General features: G+C 56.0%; 2 long non-coding RNA genes across 2 annotated transcripts; one reads left to right on the forward strand and one right to left on the reverse strand.

Moving 5' to 3' along the window:
• The first annotated feature begins 3472 nt into the window (after window positions 1-3472).
• LOC138063493 (uncharacterized) lies at window positions 3473-6478 on the forward strand. Its single transcript, XR_011137071.1, has 4 exons — window positions 3473-3549; window positions 3835-3936; window positions 5008-5085; window positions 6357-6478. It is a non-coding gene; the product is annotated as an uncharacterized lncRNA (long non-coding RNA).
• A 1040-nt stretch (window positions 6479-7518) lies between these two features.
• LOC138063484 (uncharacterized) lies at window positions 7519-10141 on the reverse strand. The gene is made up of 4 exons (XR_011137060.1): window positions 9925-10141; window positions 8408-8565; window positions 8034-8097; window positions 7519-7758 (listed from the first exon to the last, which is right to left on the reverse strand). It is a non-coding gene; the product is annotated as an uncharacterized lncRNA (long non-coding RNA).
• Between the last annotated feature and the right edge of the window lie 3597 nt (window positions 10142-13738).

Here is a 13738-nt window from a genome sequence, read left to right on the forward strand (position 1 = left end):
CAGGGAGCCCTTCCAGGCAAGGCATCTGTTGTGCTCGTAAGGCTTTGCAGGGGGGCTACTTGGGGGCAGGCAGGCAGCAGAGGTCTTGACGCGAGGGCCAAGCAGGGCCGTGGGTGGGAACCCTTTGTGGTGGCACTCAGGGCAAAGGAGTCGGGGCTCTTGGGCTCTTGGCTTGTGACTCTTGCCTGAAGGATTTGGGTGCCTTGAGGTGGGCTAGGCATGTTGTGCGTGGGAGCTGCCTGCCAAAGGGGCAAAGGAGGCTCCTTCTGAGTGCCTGTGCCACCAATTTCTTCTCTTGTAGAGCCTGGAAACTGTCCCACCACTGCTCCCAGTCTCCGCACCCAGCAGCAAGGACGTAAGTGCCACTCCTAAGCCCCATATGCTCAGCCGGGTGCTGCTGTCTGTGCACTCGGAGCTTGTCCAGGGTGTGCCCACGGCTTGCTCGGTGCAGGTTTTCTAGGCCCACAGAAAAAAGAGGCCTGTTGAAAAGAGGGTGAAAAGTGCAGGCTGTGCGGCTGGTGTGCGTGTTAGAGGGAGGGTAGGAGGCAAGAGTAGAGGCGGCGGTGGGCGAGTGCTGCATGGGCGTGGGGAAGGGCTGTGTTTGGGGGTGATGTGGCGAGGCCGTTGGTGCTGCGGGGTGTGAGGCGTTTGGAGGGTGAGGCTGGGCGGGTGGAGGTGGGAGCAGGGCCGTGTTGTGGTGGGTGGCGGCAAGTGGGCGAGGAGGAGTTGGTGGTGGGCAGGTGGGAGTGTTGGAGCGGGTAGGGGAAGAGGAGGTTTGCTGAGAATTGTTGGGAAAGGGTGTGTGTGTGGGGAGAGGTGGGCATGGTGGTGAGCGTAGGAGGGCGGCTGTGTTGGGTGGCCGTGGTGGGAGCCCGTTGGCCCGAGCAGCATGAGGTGTAGGCAGGTAGGGAGGGGCCCCGCATGCAGCCTGATCAGCAAGTGCGCGTGGCGAAGGTGCGTCCGCTGTGCGGGGCTTGTGCCGAGGCCACAGTGGTGCTGGGGATGTAGCAGCAGCTTGCTGTCCCTGCGTGGGTGATGCTCGGTGACAATGTGGCCTTGGTGTCTTTGCAGGTGGCCGCCAGAGCAGCTGTGAGCACGGCCAGAGAGAAACCGCGGCGGTTCCTGAGGGCGCAGCGGCGGGGAAAGCCTCCTGGCGCGGAGCCACCAGAGCTGGTGAGGGCTGGGGCCAGGGCAGGACAGTGTGGTGGCAGCTGTGTGCCAGTGCTGTGTCAGGAAATGGCCCGGGGGCCCCTTTGGTGGTGGCTCTGAAGGAGGGGCACCCAAGGCAGGCCCAGTGGGTGCCCCACAGCACCGGCAGCGTGATGGGGCTCGGAGCTAGCATCTGAGCGGCCACGGAGAAGGCCGTGTGAGGGTGGGTGTTGGAGGCACAAAAGATTCTGCAGTGGCCACAGCACCTTGGCGGCTGTGCGCCAGCAGTGGGCCGGGCCGGGCCAGGCAAGGATGGGGCAGTGGCTCTTGGAGTTTGCCAGCAAGGCTGGTGTGCAGTGCTGGCGGTGGGGGTGCGGGAGGTCTTTGAGGAAGGAGCTTCTGAGGATGTGCAGGGCAAATGTGGTCTGAGGCTGGTGAAGTCGTTGCTAGTGGAGTTGTGGAGGGAAGAGGCTGGGAGGTGAGAGCGGGGCTGCCTTGAGCGCAGCACCGCCGATGGCCCCTTTGTGCCTGGAAGTGCTTGATGGCCAGGAGGGGTGTTGCCTGGAGGAGTAGGGGCGGGGGGCTGCTAAGGGCACTGGGGCGGGTTGTTGTGCGGTGGGCAAGCAGGCGGTGCTGGAAGTGGTGGTGGGTGGCAGGCAGCAGGAGGAGGGAGCGGCAGTGTCGGTGGGGGCATGGGTGCCATGGTGGGAGGAGGGAGGAGGGAGCGAGGCTGGTGTGTGGGTGTGTGGGGAGAGGAGGGCGAGTGGGTTGCGGGGAGGTGGGCCCGATGGGTGGGCCAGGGGTGGCACTGGCGGTGGCAGCGCCAGGTGCCTGGCACCTGCCAGGGAGCTCGGCACCGTGGGGAAGACCCTGCTTGTGGTGGGAAGGTGCAGGGCAAAAGCTGCGTAGTTGGTGTGGAGGGAAGGGAAGAGAGAGAGGCTGTAGTTGGCGTGGGAGCAGAGAGGTGGGCTGGCTGTGGTGCGGGCTCACTTGTGGGCCCTTGGAAAGGGAGCGAGGTGAGGTGGGAGGCTGCTGAGCAGAGGGGCGCTGTTGCTGCTTGGCACCACGTTGGCCAGGAGTAGGGCTGGCGTGCTGTGTTGCGCTGCAAAGGCCTCCTTTGCTTTGTCAGGCTGTGGAGAGGGCCAGCAGGGTCGCCTCGGAGCCCGGGAGAGAGCAGGAGGCGGCGAGCAGCAGCGGCGGCATCGGTGCTCAGGTATGAGCTAAGGAGCGAGCTGAGGCGCGAGAGGTTGTGAGGAAGGGCTTTGTTGGGGCTCTGTTGGTGGGCAGAGGTGGTGGTCTGCTGGGGGAGGGTGATGTGAGGTTGAGCTGCTGCCCCCAAAAATGCTCCTGAGCAGAGCAGCCCTGGCGTGGGCAGAGAAGGAGCCCATGTTTGCTTCTCTCCCGGCTCCACCAAGCAGACCCATGATTCCCCCGCTTGGCCACTGGCTCCCTGAGACGGCAGCTTGGCCGCAGGCTTGGGGCAGGCACGTGGTGCATGCAGGCCTTCCTGAAAGGAGCAGCTGCCTTTGCCGCTGGGGCCTTGACGTGCAGCTGGGGCCCGCATTAGGCACTCTGGGGAAAGGTGGCGCAAAGGCAGTGCGCCAGCATGGTCTTCAGCCCCGTGTGCTGCCCGCCAGCTGCCCTGTGATGCAGGGAGCCCTGCCAGCCAAGGCATCTGTTGTGCTCGTAAGGCTTTGCAGGGGGGCTACTTGGGAGCAGGCAGGCGGCAGAGGCCCGAGGCGAGGGCCTAGCAGGGCCGTGGGTGGGAACCCTTTGTGGTGGGAGTCAGGGCAAAGGGGTCGGGGCTCTTGGGCTCTTGGCTTGTGACTCTTGCCTTAAGGATTTGGGTGCCTTGAGGTGGGCTAGGCATGTTGTGCGTGGGAGCTGCCTGCCAAAGGGCCAAAGAAGGCTCCTTCTGAGTGCCTGTGCCACCAATTTCTTCTGTTGTAGAGCCTGGAAAGCCTCCCACTTCCAGTCCCGGTCTCCGTACCCAGCAGCAAGGACGTAAGTGCCGCTCCTAACCCCCACATGCTCAGGTGTGTGCTGCTCTGTGTGCACGCGTAGCTTGTCCAGGTTGTGGCCATGGGTTCCTCCGTGCATGTTTTCCAGGCACACAGGGAAAACGGGCAGGCCTCTGGAAAAGGCATGCAGCCTGAGCAGCAAGCGCCCGTCCCGAAGGTGTGGCACTTCCTGTGTGGGGCTGGTCGTGTGCCCACAGTGGTGCTGAGGATGCAGCAGCCCCTTGCCCTCGCTCTGCTGGTGATGCTCGGTGACAATGTGCCCTTGGTGGCTTTGCAGGTGGCGCAGAAGCAAGCTGCGAGCATGGCCAGGGAGAAAGCACGGAGGGTCCTGAAAAAGCAGCGCCCGGGAAGGCCTTCTGCCCAGGAGAGAGCAGAGCTGGTGAGGGCTTGGGCCAGGGTGGCAGAGTGTGGTAGCAGCTGCATGCCACTGCTGTGGCAGGAAGTGGGAGCAGGGCCCCTTTGCTGTGGATCGGAAGGAGAGGTGGCCAAGCTGGGTGCAGAGGGTGCCAGCACATTGACAGCGTGCTGGGGCTCGGAGCCAGTGTGTGCAGGGACATGTAGAAGTCTGTGTGGGGGTGCTGGAGGCCCATAAGGCTGTGCGGTGGCCACAGCACCTTGACAGCTGGTGATTCTCCCTGATAATTTGGCCTTCCTCTCTTTGCAGGCAGTGCACAGACAACCTGCCAGTACAGCCATGAGGACGCCATGGAGGCTTCCTAGGCAGAAGCAGCGTAGATGGCCGTTTGCAGAGGAGGATACAGAGCCGGTGAGGCCTTCAGGCAGGGCAGCACAGCATGCTGGCAGCTCTGCCCCACTCCTGGTCCAGGAAATGGCACCAGGGCCTCTTTCCTGGTGGAGCTGAACAAGGGGCGCCCAACCAAGGCACAGCGGGTCCCACAATGCTTCCAGCCTGATGGGACTCAGAGCTAGTGCTTGCACCGACATCTAGGAGCCTGTGTCAGGGTGTTGGAGGCACAGAAGGCTCTGCGGGACTCACAGCACCTTAACAGTAGCCCAGTCAGTGAGATGTGATGGGCAGGGATGGCAAAGTGCCTGTTCACAGAATCACAGAATCACAGAATCACAGAATCGTTTAGGTTGGAAGGGACCTCTGGAGATCATCTAGTCCAACCTCCCTGCTCAAGCAGGGTCACCTAGAGCATATTGCCCAGGATCACATCCAGACGGCTTTTGAATATCTCCAGGGAAGGAGACTCCACCACCTCTCTGGGCAACCTGTTCCAATGCTCTGTCACCCTCACAGTCAAGAAGTTTTTTCTCAGGTTCAGATGGAACTTCCTGTGGTTCAGTTTCTGCCCATTGCCTCTTGTCCTGTTGCTGGGCACCACGGAGAAGAGGCTGGCCTCATCCTCTTGACACTCCCCCTTCAGATACTTGTACACGTTGATGAGATCCCCTCTCAAAATCTGTTCGCATTGCATCTGTTCGCATGTGCATCTGTTCGCATTTCCCAGGAAAGATGCTGTGCACTGCTCCTGGTCAGGGTCAGGGAGGTCTTTCCAGAAGGAGCCTCTGAGCATCCATAGGCCAAATCTGGGCTTAGGCCTTTTTAGACCTTGCTAACCAAGAAACAGGACAAGGCTGAGCATGGCTCAGTATGCGGCATGTTCCGCTGGATGCCTGCAGTTCTGGAAGCAACAGACTGGGAGCTGAGAAAGAGGTTCCCTTCAACCCAACACGATTGCGATTGTTGATGCGATTGATCCCCAGAGTCTTGCATGGAGGAGTAGGCCGGGCAGGGGGGATCCTCACCCCTTCTCCAGGACTAGGGCTGGCTTCATCCCTTGCCCTGCAAATAATTCCTTTTCTTTTTCAGGCTCAGAAGAGGGCCAGGAGAGCCCTGTCGGACGCCCACACAGAGCAGGACACAGCAAGCAGTGGCATCGGTGCTCAGGTACCAGCTAAGCACACAGCTGAGACCACAGATGTTGGCGGGGGCTGTGCTCGTGGGCATAGGTGGTGGGCTCCAGGGGGAGCACAGTGTGAGGTTGAGCTCCTGCCCCCGAAAACGCTCATCGGAGCAGCCATGGCGTGGGCAGAGGAGGAGACCATCTTTGCTTCTCTCCCGGCCCCACCAAGCAGACCCATCCTTCCTCCACTTCCCCACCGCCTCACTGAGACGCCCCCTTCACCTCAGGCTTGGGGCAGGTGTGTGGTGCATGCAGCCCTTCCCGAAAGGAGCGCCTGCCTTTTCAGCTGGGGCCCATGACACTCTGGGAAAAGGCTGGGCCACAAAGGCTGTGCGCCAGCGTGGTCTTCAGCCCCGTGTGCCAGCCAGCTCACATCTGAGGTGGGGAACCCCACAACCAAGGCATCTGTTGTCCTTGTAGGCTTTTGCAGCCTCCCTCCTTTGGGCTCCCTTTGGGGCAATGGGCTACTGCCCAGAAGAAAAAAGGAGAAAACTGAGAGGTCACTACCTGACCAAGGAAGCCAAGAAGGTGAGAGCCTGCATATTGCAGCCATCAAGTGTACACAGGGCTGTGAGAGCTTCCCAGACACTCCTGTCCCTTTCCCAAGCCCTGTTAATCCCCTACACTGCTCACAGGACAGGGATGGACCAGGGTTGGCAGTTACCGGCGACACAGGTCCCCTGGTAAGCAAGCACTGTGAGGGCAGGGACTAGCCCCTATGCAGCCTGCAGTGAGACAGGCCCAGCACTGGCACACTCCAGGTTGCTCCTTCTCCCAAGGGCCGTGTCACATAGAAGCCTGGCTGTGCTCCCCCAGCCCCTGGCACCAAGGCTGTGCTGCTGCCTGCGTGGTGGCAGTGGGCCTCAGAGGGACATGGGGGGATTGCGCTAGGCTCCTTCCCCAGTGCTGAGCCCAGCACTTGTGACACACCTGGCACTGATTTGTTTCTGCTGTAATTGTGAATATAATTCATGTACCTGCTTCCCAGCTAGCCTAAACACAGTATTTGGGGATGGGATTACCAATGGCAACCTGAGCATCTTGATTAGAAGAGGCAGGGCTGTGTAAAAGACAGAAAACCCTTTGCTAGGGTTTGTCAGGGTGCTGGGTTTTGGTAAGAGATACACAGTCACCAGGCTGCTGCAGAAAATTTTTACTACAGTGAGGTGGAAGGAGATGGCTGAGAAAGTCTTTCTGTGGCAGAAGGGGTTCCCAATCTCATGAATAGGATACTAACACATCCTATCCCTGGCAGGATTGAAAGGACAGGAATGCTGCTCCGCAGTCACCAGCACAAAAACGTGGATATTCCCAAGGAGAATCATCATGCAGACAACTAGAACCAGCAGGAAGAGGAAGGCCTGAAATTCTGGGACATCAGTGCACCCTAGAAGGCTACATTTCATAACAGACGTCCCACTGTCCCACGCATATTACATGGGATAGCACTAGATCGCCACTGGAAAAGGACATTCATGAAGTTCATTTGAAATACGTTAGTGTAACTTTGTTAGGCTTAAACATGAGAAACAAATGAAACCAGATTACATCACGTGCTCATTAAAAACTTTGTACTTAACAACACTCTTAAGTTCTCCTACTAGCCACCCTGCAGATTAGAGGCAATGACAAGCTCACTGTGGTTCCCACAATCTTACAAGCTCCCAGGGGAAAGTCACACAGTGTGAAGTGAAATCACAGGAATAAAGTGTCTTGGAGGTTTAACGGGGCTTGCTGAGGGCTGTTAGAGATGGAGCTGGTGCCGGAAATCCATGTCCCTCCCCAGGCACTGATTAGACCAAAGCATCACAGGCATCGCTTGCAGGAAGACAAAGGAAAGGGACAAACGGCTCTGCCCTCAAGTAGCACTTTTGATGTGCGGCCACTCTTCCATTAATGACACACACAGACACACAGAGTTTCAATGGTCTGCTTCAGTGCAGTCGACACATCCCTGCTGCCCCAGCCCTGTGTAACTCTCCCCACATTATCCTCCATCCTCAAGCACTGCCTCGCAGTGCTGACATACAATCTCTGCAACCTCAACTTTCCTGATATTCCTCAGGCCTAGCCTGCAGCACCCCTGAAACCTGACCCCATTTGTTGGGGCCCAACGTCTTCACCAGAAACCCCATGCGAGAGCAAAAAACTGATCCCCAGCCCCCAAGTCCCACTGTTGCCTCTTCAGCATAAATCACAAGCCACACTACACAACTCCTGCTCCTCTTATCCCTGAACTTCCACTCACCACTGCTGCAACAGCTAGATAACAGGTTGGACATCCTAGGAAATGTAAAATGGCACTCGATAGCTGCTGAAGCAATGGAAGGCTGGTCTCTGGAATTACTCCCCACTCCTCTGCACTGAGTACATTTCCAGGAGAGATTACTACCCAGCTCACGGGGAGGTACCTCCGCACCAGCACCCACAGTTAGGTGTCCAGCTCTCTGCACTGAATCTCCTCCTAGGCATCTTCCTCAGGATGAATTGCATCCCACTGCAAAACCAACTTATTCTCTTCAGGGATGGCAAGGGCACTCCAACCTGTGGCTCTCTGCACTTAAAACACCTCAGTTTAGCCAAGGCAGAGCCTCTTCCTGGGGTCTTCATTTTTCCAAGGACACAGAACACCTTTTCTGCCCAAACCCTCCACCTCCCTGCCAAAAAAAAAAAAAAAAGAAGAAAAAAAGAAAAAAAGAAACAAGATTTGAGAGCTGGAGAAAATGCTTTGCTGTGAGGGCTTCAGATTCTGCCACAGACACATGAACTTCCTCCCACAGAGCCACCTCCCCAGCTAGCAGGCAAGGGCAGGGACACGGTGGAGTAAGGAAATGTAGCTTGTGAGCTGTATGGTAGGAGCTGAGAGAAGGGGTCAGATACCCGTGTCCTGTTTAATAGACTCAGTCACAAAACCATCAAGGAGACATTTTACCCTGAAGAACTTCAAAACATGAGCCCTGAAGACAGCAGAATCTACAAAATTGAGAAGATCATTCCTGTAAAGGAAGAAAGAAACAGCTGCTGGTAAAGTGGCACGGCTGGTCCAGCAATTTATCAGTTGCCCAGAAGCCTCCCAAGTCTGCACGTCTAGTTTTTGGGCTTGGAGCTGGGGGAAATAAAAGGAGAGAGGACAGTGTTTTTAAGATCATACTGCCCAGCAATGACAGCCCCAGGATTTGCCCCCAAACACAACTCAGACTTTGTCGTAGAGCAGGTGAGGCCCCCGGAGCACTCAGGCGAGTGAGACCTGGGGCTGGCAGAAGTACAATACCTGCACAGATGGGAAAAACATCAAAGGGAAGCTACCTTTGAAACTGTGCTGCTGGGTATGACATGGCACTATCCTTCGCAGAGAGGCTGTTCACCACTCCTCTCCAGCTTGATGGAAAGTAGGAACAATCTTCTTAGCTCCCACAGCAAAGCTCCAACCATTGACTTCCCAGCCATAGTCCTGGTCTACAATGCTACGATTAAGAAAACAAAGCTTAAAACAGACAACAATCTTCAAAGCTTGTGTACAGCCAGGGGCCTAGTGCAGGGGAATTAGCTGCCTGATTCAGAGATTAGGTCTCAGCTCAGACCTCAGCTTAGATTAAGCTCACACCTAAGCTTTAGACGCTCTTGACAACTGAAATTAGGTGGAACATATTCACCTTTGTTAGCTCTCAATTCCTATTTCCTTCTTTCTGGGGGCATCAGGACCTTCATATCCCACACCCACCTACTTGATACTTCCAGTCTTTTCGAAGGCAGCCACTTCTGGCTTTTTCCCCGAATGCCACCACAACTGACGCGTGAGAGAACACTGAGTTACCTGCCAAGGCTTACACTGTGCAGCAGGCAGGAGGCAGAGGCAGGACCTGCCAGACACTTTTGGAGTTGCAGTATTGTTCCTCAAGTGTCCCGTATGAGCAGAGAGCAGTGTGAATCTCCAATAAGCGCATGGAACTACAAGGAGATCACACTCCCTATGATGCACTGAGGAGGAGTACTAAACTGTCTCTCCTGTGTGGGCAACGCGCAGTATGTTAACCACACTTGGAACCAGAACAAGATGATGCCCAGGATGAGACCGCAGCTGCTGCATTTCTGAGCAAGAACGGAACAATTTGGCCCAAGCTTTTGGCTTTGCAAAACTGAGTTCTTATCTATTTCTTTGCTCTATCCAAGCACTGCGTGAAGGGAAACTGGACAGAACTTGTCCTGAGTGAAAGCATGTTGAGCCCCATTTCTAGAGCTGGAATGGCAGCTCTGATGGGGAATGACAAACAGAAGTGATAACTGCAAAGAGCTAAAGAACGGAGGGGGTGCTATCAGTCTCCGACAATTGTATACACCTTGCAGAAAGGTGCAGAGTCTAAGCTGTTCTTCTGCACTTCCCCTGTGGGAAGCCTTCCTTGAGGAAATCTATTGCTTTCTGATTCACTTGTGCAGAGCACCTCGGATAAATCACCCTCTTCCTCATTTTCCCCAGGGGCCAAGGGGACCATGTCTTCATCTGGACGAAAGATGATGGTCCACAAAGGGACCAGATTCTTCTTTAGACTGTTTTCTGCTGCCCAGATGAAGTGGGATAAGTCATGCCTCCTAAATACTGCTTTTTCTTCATATATTCACAATGGCGTAGAAACAAAATAAATGACAGCACGAGACCTCTGGGAAAGTGCCATTTGTTGAAGAATGCTCCCCCTTCCCCTGGGAATAACACCTGGCATGAGAACATTCTTCACTCAACAGCATACAAGGAAGAGTGCAGGTATTTCTGGTTGAAAACAGTCAATCAGCTTTCCCTAAAAAGGAAATAAGAAACAACACAAGCTTACCCCTGCACTGGCTTGCTTCACTGGCTGGATCTGGTCACGAGCATTTTCTGCTGCTCTGTAATGCCTGAGAGAAGTAGAGAAAGACAGAAATGGGCGGTTTCCATGTTGTCACATTCAATTGTGAAGAAGCCACCTGCCAGTTAAGAAAGGCTTTTCGAAGAGCTGAATCTGGCTACCACCTCTGCTGCACACATGAACAAGGGAAAACATCCCGTCAGCTTGCAGCACCACTCTTCTGGAGCAGCAAGACTGGGAGAGGAGGGAGAGCTGGCGTCCTTTCCCACTTTCTTCCACCTAAACCTGGCAGAAGCCCTTTCCTTTCTCTACATCAGTTTCACTAGCTGGAAGATGGGGAAGCCACCAGCTCCTCCTCCTTGGGCATCCATTGGGGAGGAATACTGAGAGTTAGGTGCTAACCTGCAAGGGAAAACATGAACATTTGCAACCATATCTGCATCCATGCAGAGCTAGCCCACTCAAACTAAACACCAGCACACTGAGCTGGCACCTTAAAGATGTTCACTTGCAGTTTAGAGGCTAGTCAGGAGACTGTCCCCATTTGGGAAGGAGTCCCCATTAAAGCAACACAGGCTCTGATGATCAAGAAAACACACAGACATTGAAGGTCTCCTCATATACATCCCTTTTCCTCCAAAAACTCATATCTTCATTGTCACCAAAGATCCACCTTTTCAAGGGGCAGACCTACAACCGACACCCACGGTATCCCACGCTCATTGTGCTTTAAAGCCATTCAATCCAGGATGGTAATAGAGACTCTGTACCCGATCAGATCCTTTCTCTGAGACCACTCTGGGCCCCAAGTTTCACCTCCCTTGATACCTGCCCTGACAGATGGGAAAGTGATAAGAGAAAAACCACCAGTCGACTTTCAGGGACAATTAAATGCATGGGTCTGGCAGGCTGACCATATTCCTAATACTGACTGGCTGGGTACGAAGTCTGAACTCGGGCAAACAGGCCCTTCAAACAGCATGTGAAAGTTTCTCAGAAACGAAGCAAGCAACTGGCTAGAGTTTCAAGTCCAAGATTCCACACTTGCCCTCATTAGTCGTTTTCTTATGACATGTGCTGGTCGCAGGTCACAAGCAGAGCTTGTCGTTTTGCAACACAAAACAAGCTTTCCCCAAATTCCTGGACCTCCTCTAAAATAATTACAAAACTCCTATGTTTGCATAAGAATGTGACAGGAATATTAAAAAAAGGACTTGTGACCTCTTATTTAAAGAAAAAAATGGAAAAAAACCTCATTGGGACAACAGTAAGTTTATACACATGACATTTGAACAAACGGATGGATAGAGAAGAAAAACACCCGGGAAACCCGGGCCCTGACCCGTGAGTGCCCTGACAACGCTCCCCCCGCCAGGCCGCGCTCCCGGCCTGCTCCTCGGCCCGGCGAGGACAGCGCCCGCTCGGGGCCGCCCCTTCCCTTTCCCCCTCACACCCGCCGCAAGAACGGCAGCTCCCACACGAGGTGTCTCGCTCCACACACACTTCCCTCCGCCGAGGCCCTGCTCTGTCCCCAGCCCTCTGTCCCCGGCCCCGCACACGGCAGCTCCTCAGCCTCCAGCACCGGCAGCTGCAGCACCCCCAGCCCCGCCCCCCACTCCGGAAGTGACGCCTCCAGCCCCAAAGTCCCGCCCACCCCGTGCTCCCCCATTGGCTCCTGGGAGGTGGGGCGGGGCCTCCCGGGGTGGGACTGGCCGGTGAGGCGGGGGTGGCAGTGCGCATGCGGGGGAGGTGGGGCGGGGCCTGAGGGGCGGGGCCGGGTCGGAGCATGCGCGCTGGTGTGGAGGCGGGGCGGAGGGGTGGGGGCGGGGCGGGGCGGGCGGTGTCCTGCTGCACCGCAGGACGGTGTGGGAATAAGGAGAATAGCCCTGAAAAGACAAAGTCCTCCTGGTGATGCCGGATGTGTCCGCAGGAAAGCTGCAGCCCCTACGCGAAGGCTGCAGTGAGGACACGCCTGCTGTGGCAGCGGGGGTGGTTCGGGGGAGCACCGCGTCTGTCCCCACAAGCTGCGTCCGGACTCTCCTCCCCTCCGCTCCTGCTCTGCTTTGAGTGTTGGAGCACCGCAGAGGGAAGGGACCAGCCCGTGGTGACCGCTGGCTGCCACCCTCGCAGGAAAGGGGTGTGAGATCACACCCTGACTGTGGCCAGGGGAGCTGAGCTCTGCTAATGGACATGGGACCCATGGTCTCACCCGTCTGTACCCACCCGAGCCTAACTCTGCCCCGAACACAGTGGGGGATCATTCATAGTTTTAAGGATTTTGTTTGTTTTCTTTTAGATTCCCCTGTCATCCCTGGGGAGGACTCTTGGTGACAGAGATCCTCAGCACTGCAACTGCACTTGGCAGTGATAAGCAGTGAAGAGCTGTGATTCCTGAGGGGCAAAAGGATTCACTGTGTCTTTGGTGCAGAGGGAGGAGAGCTGGCCTGTCCATCCCTCTTCTTCCCAGCTGCCCTGTGCCCCCAAAGTGGAGGACACTTGCACTCATGCTACCCTAAAAGGAAACAACACTGCTGAGAGCAGAGGAATCTAGTCCTAAAGTGTAGATCTCCAAGCTCAGTAGCCCTTCTCAGAGCACCTGAGGGGGGGTCTCAGCCCTCCCCTTCTAGCCAGGAACACATCAGGCTCATTCCAGCTGCCCACATCCAGCTGCCCAGCAGCATTGTCACGGCCTTAGCACCTAGATGGCTTCTCCATGGGGCAGTGAGATGACACCCAGATGCAAGGGGAGAGTTGTGCCCTTCTGGAGGGCAGCTTGCAGCCCAGCCCAACACCCCAGGGAAATAGTCCAATGTCCTAAAGATGGGGAGTCCTGAAGAGAGAGTTGGCTCACTCCCAGCCTCCAAAATGCATTGCCCAGAGCCCCACAGTCTAGAGGGGGACTTGGGCACCTCCATGTCAAGGACATGTCTGCATGCTAGGACCCACAGGGCTGGTGTCTGAATTGCATCTGAACCTCCCCCTACCCAGAGAGTCCAAGGGGAAGGACAAGGGCAGCACAGAGAGGTGGGAAAGACAGAGCAACACTATGATATTTGTGCCAAGGGCGGCAAGGACAGGGAGAGACAAGGGGCACAGAGGGTAAAGTGGTTTGGGAGGGACAGTGGTTTCTTGCCCCAGAGACTCAGGACTCATGGATTCATGGGTGCATTTGGAGCCCCACCTTGGGGCCAGGCAGGTCCTCCCCGAGACCCTGCCCTGAGGTGTGGGCGCACACTGGGGTGAACGCCCCCACTGTGGGATGTATGCGCACACTTTGGAGTATGTGTGCACATGGTGGGGTGTGTGCGTACTGTGTTGTGTGTGTGTGTGTGTGCGTGCACATTTTGGAGTATGTGTGCACACTGTGGGGTGTGTGAGCACTGTGGTGTTTATGCAATATGCAAACTCCAGAGTATGTGTGCACATTTTGGGGTATGCACACACTACAGAGTGTTTGCACTACGTGTGTGTGTGTGTGTGTGTGTGTGTGTGTGTGTGTGTGTGTACACACACTTTGGAATATATGTGCATGCTGTGGGGTGTGTTTGCAAAACGTGTGTGCACTGTGTGTGTGCGCACACTGGGTTGCCTGTGCACTATAGGTTGTGTTAAAACCCCCAGCCCCAGAGGCTGGTCACGGACAACCTTCAGCTTCAGCCCTACGAGGGGTGGGGAGGGCAGGTGTAATGATGGAGTGAGGCCAGCCCCAATCGCAAGGGTCTCTCACTGGGCCCCCAGCGAATGCGGTGCCTGGGGAGGTCGGGGCTGGGTCTGTGTGGTGCCTTCCCCTCTCAGTCCA

The sequence above is a fragment of the Struthio camelus genome, chromosome 32 (genome assembly GCF_040807025.1).
Source record: "Struthio camelus isolate bStrCam1 chromosome 32, bStrCam1.hap1, whole genome shotgun sequence".
In the NCBI taxonomy this organism is placed as follows: Eukaryota; Metazoa; Chordata; class Aves; order Struthioniformes; family Struthionidae; genus Struthio; species Struthio camelus.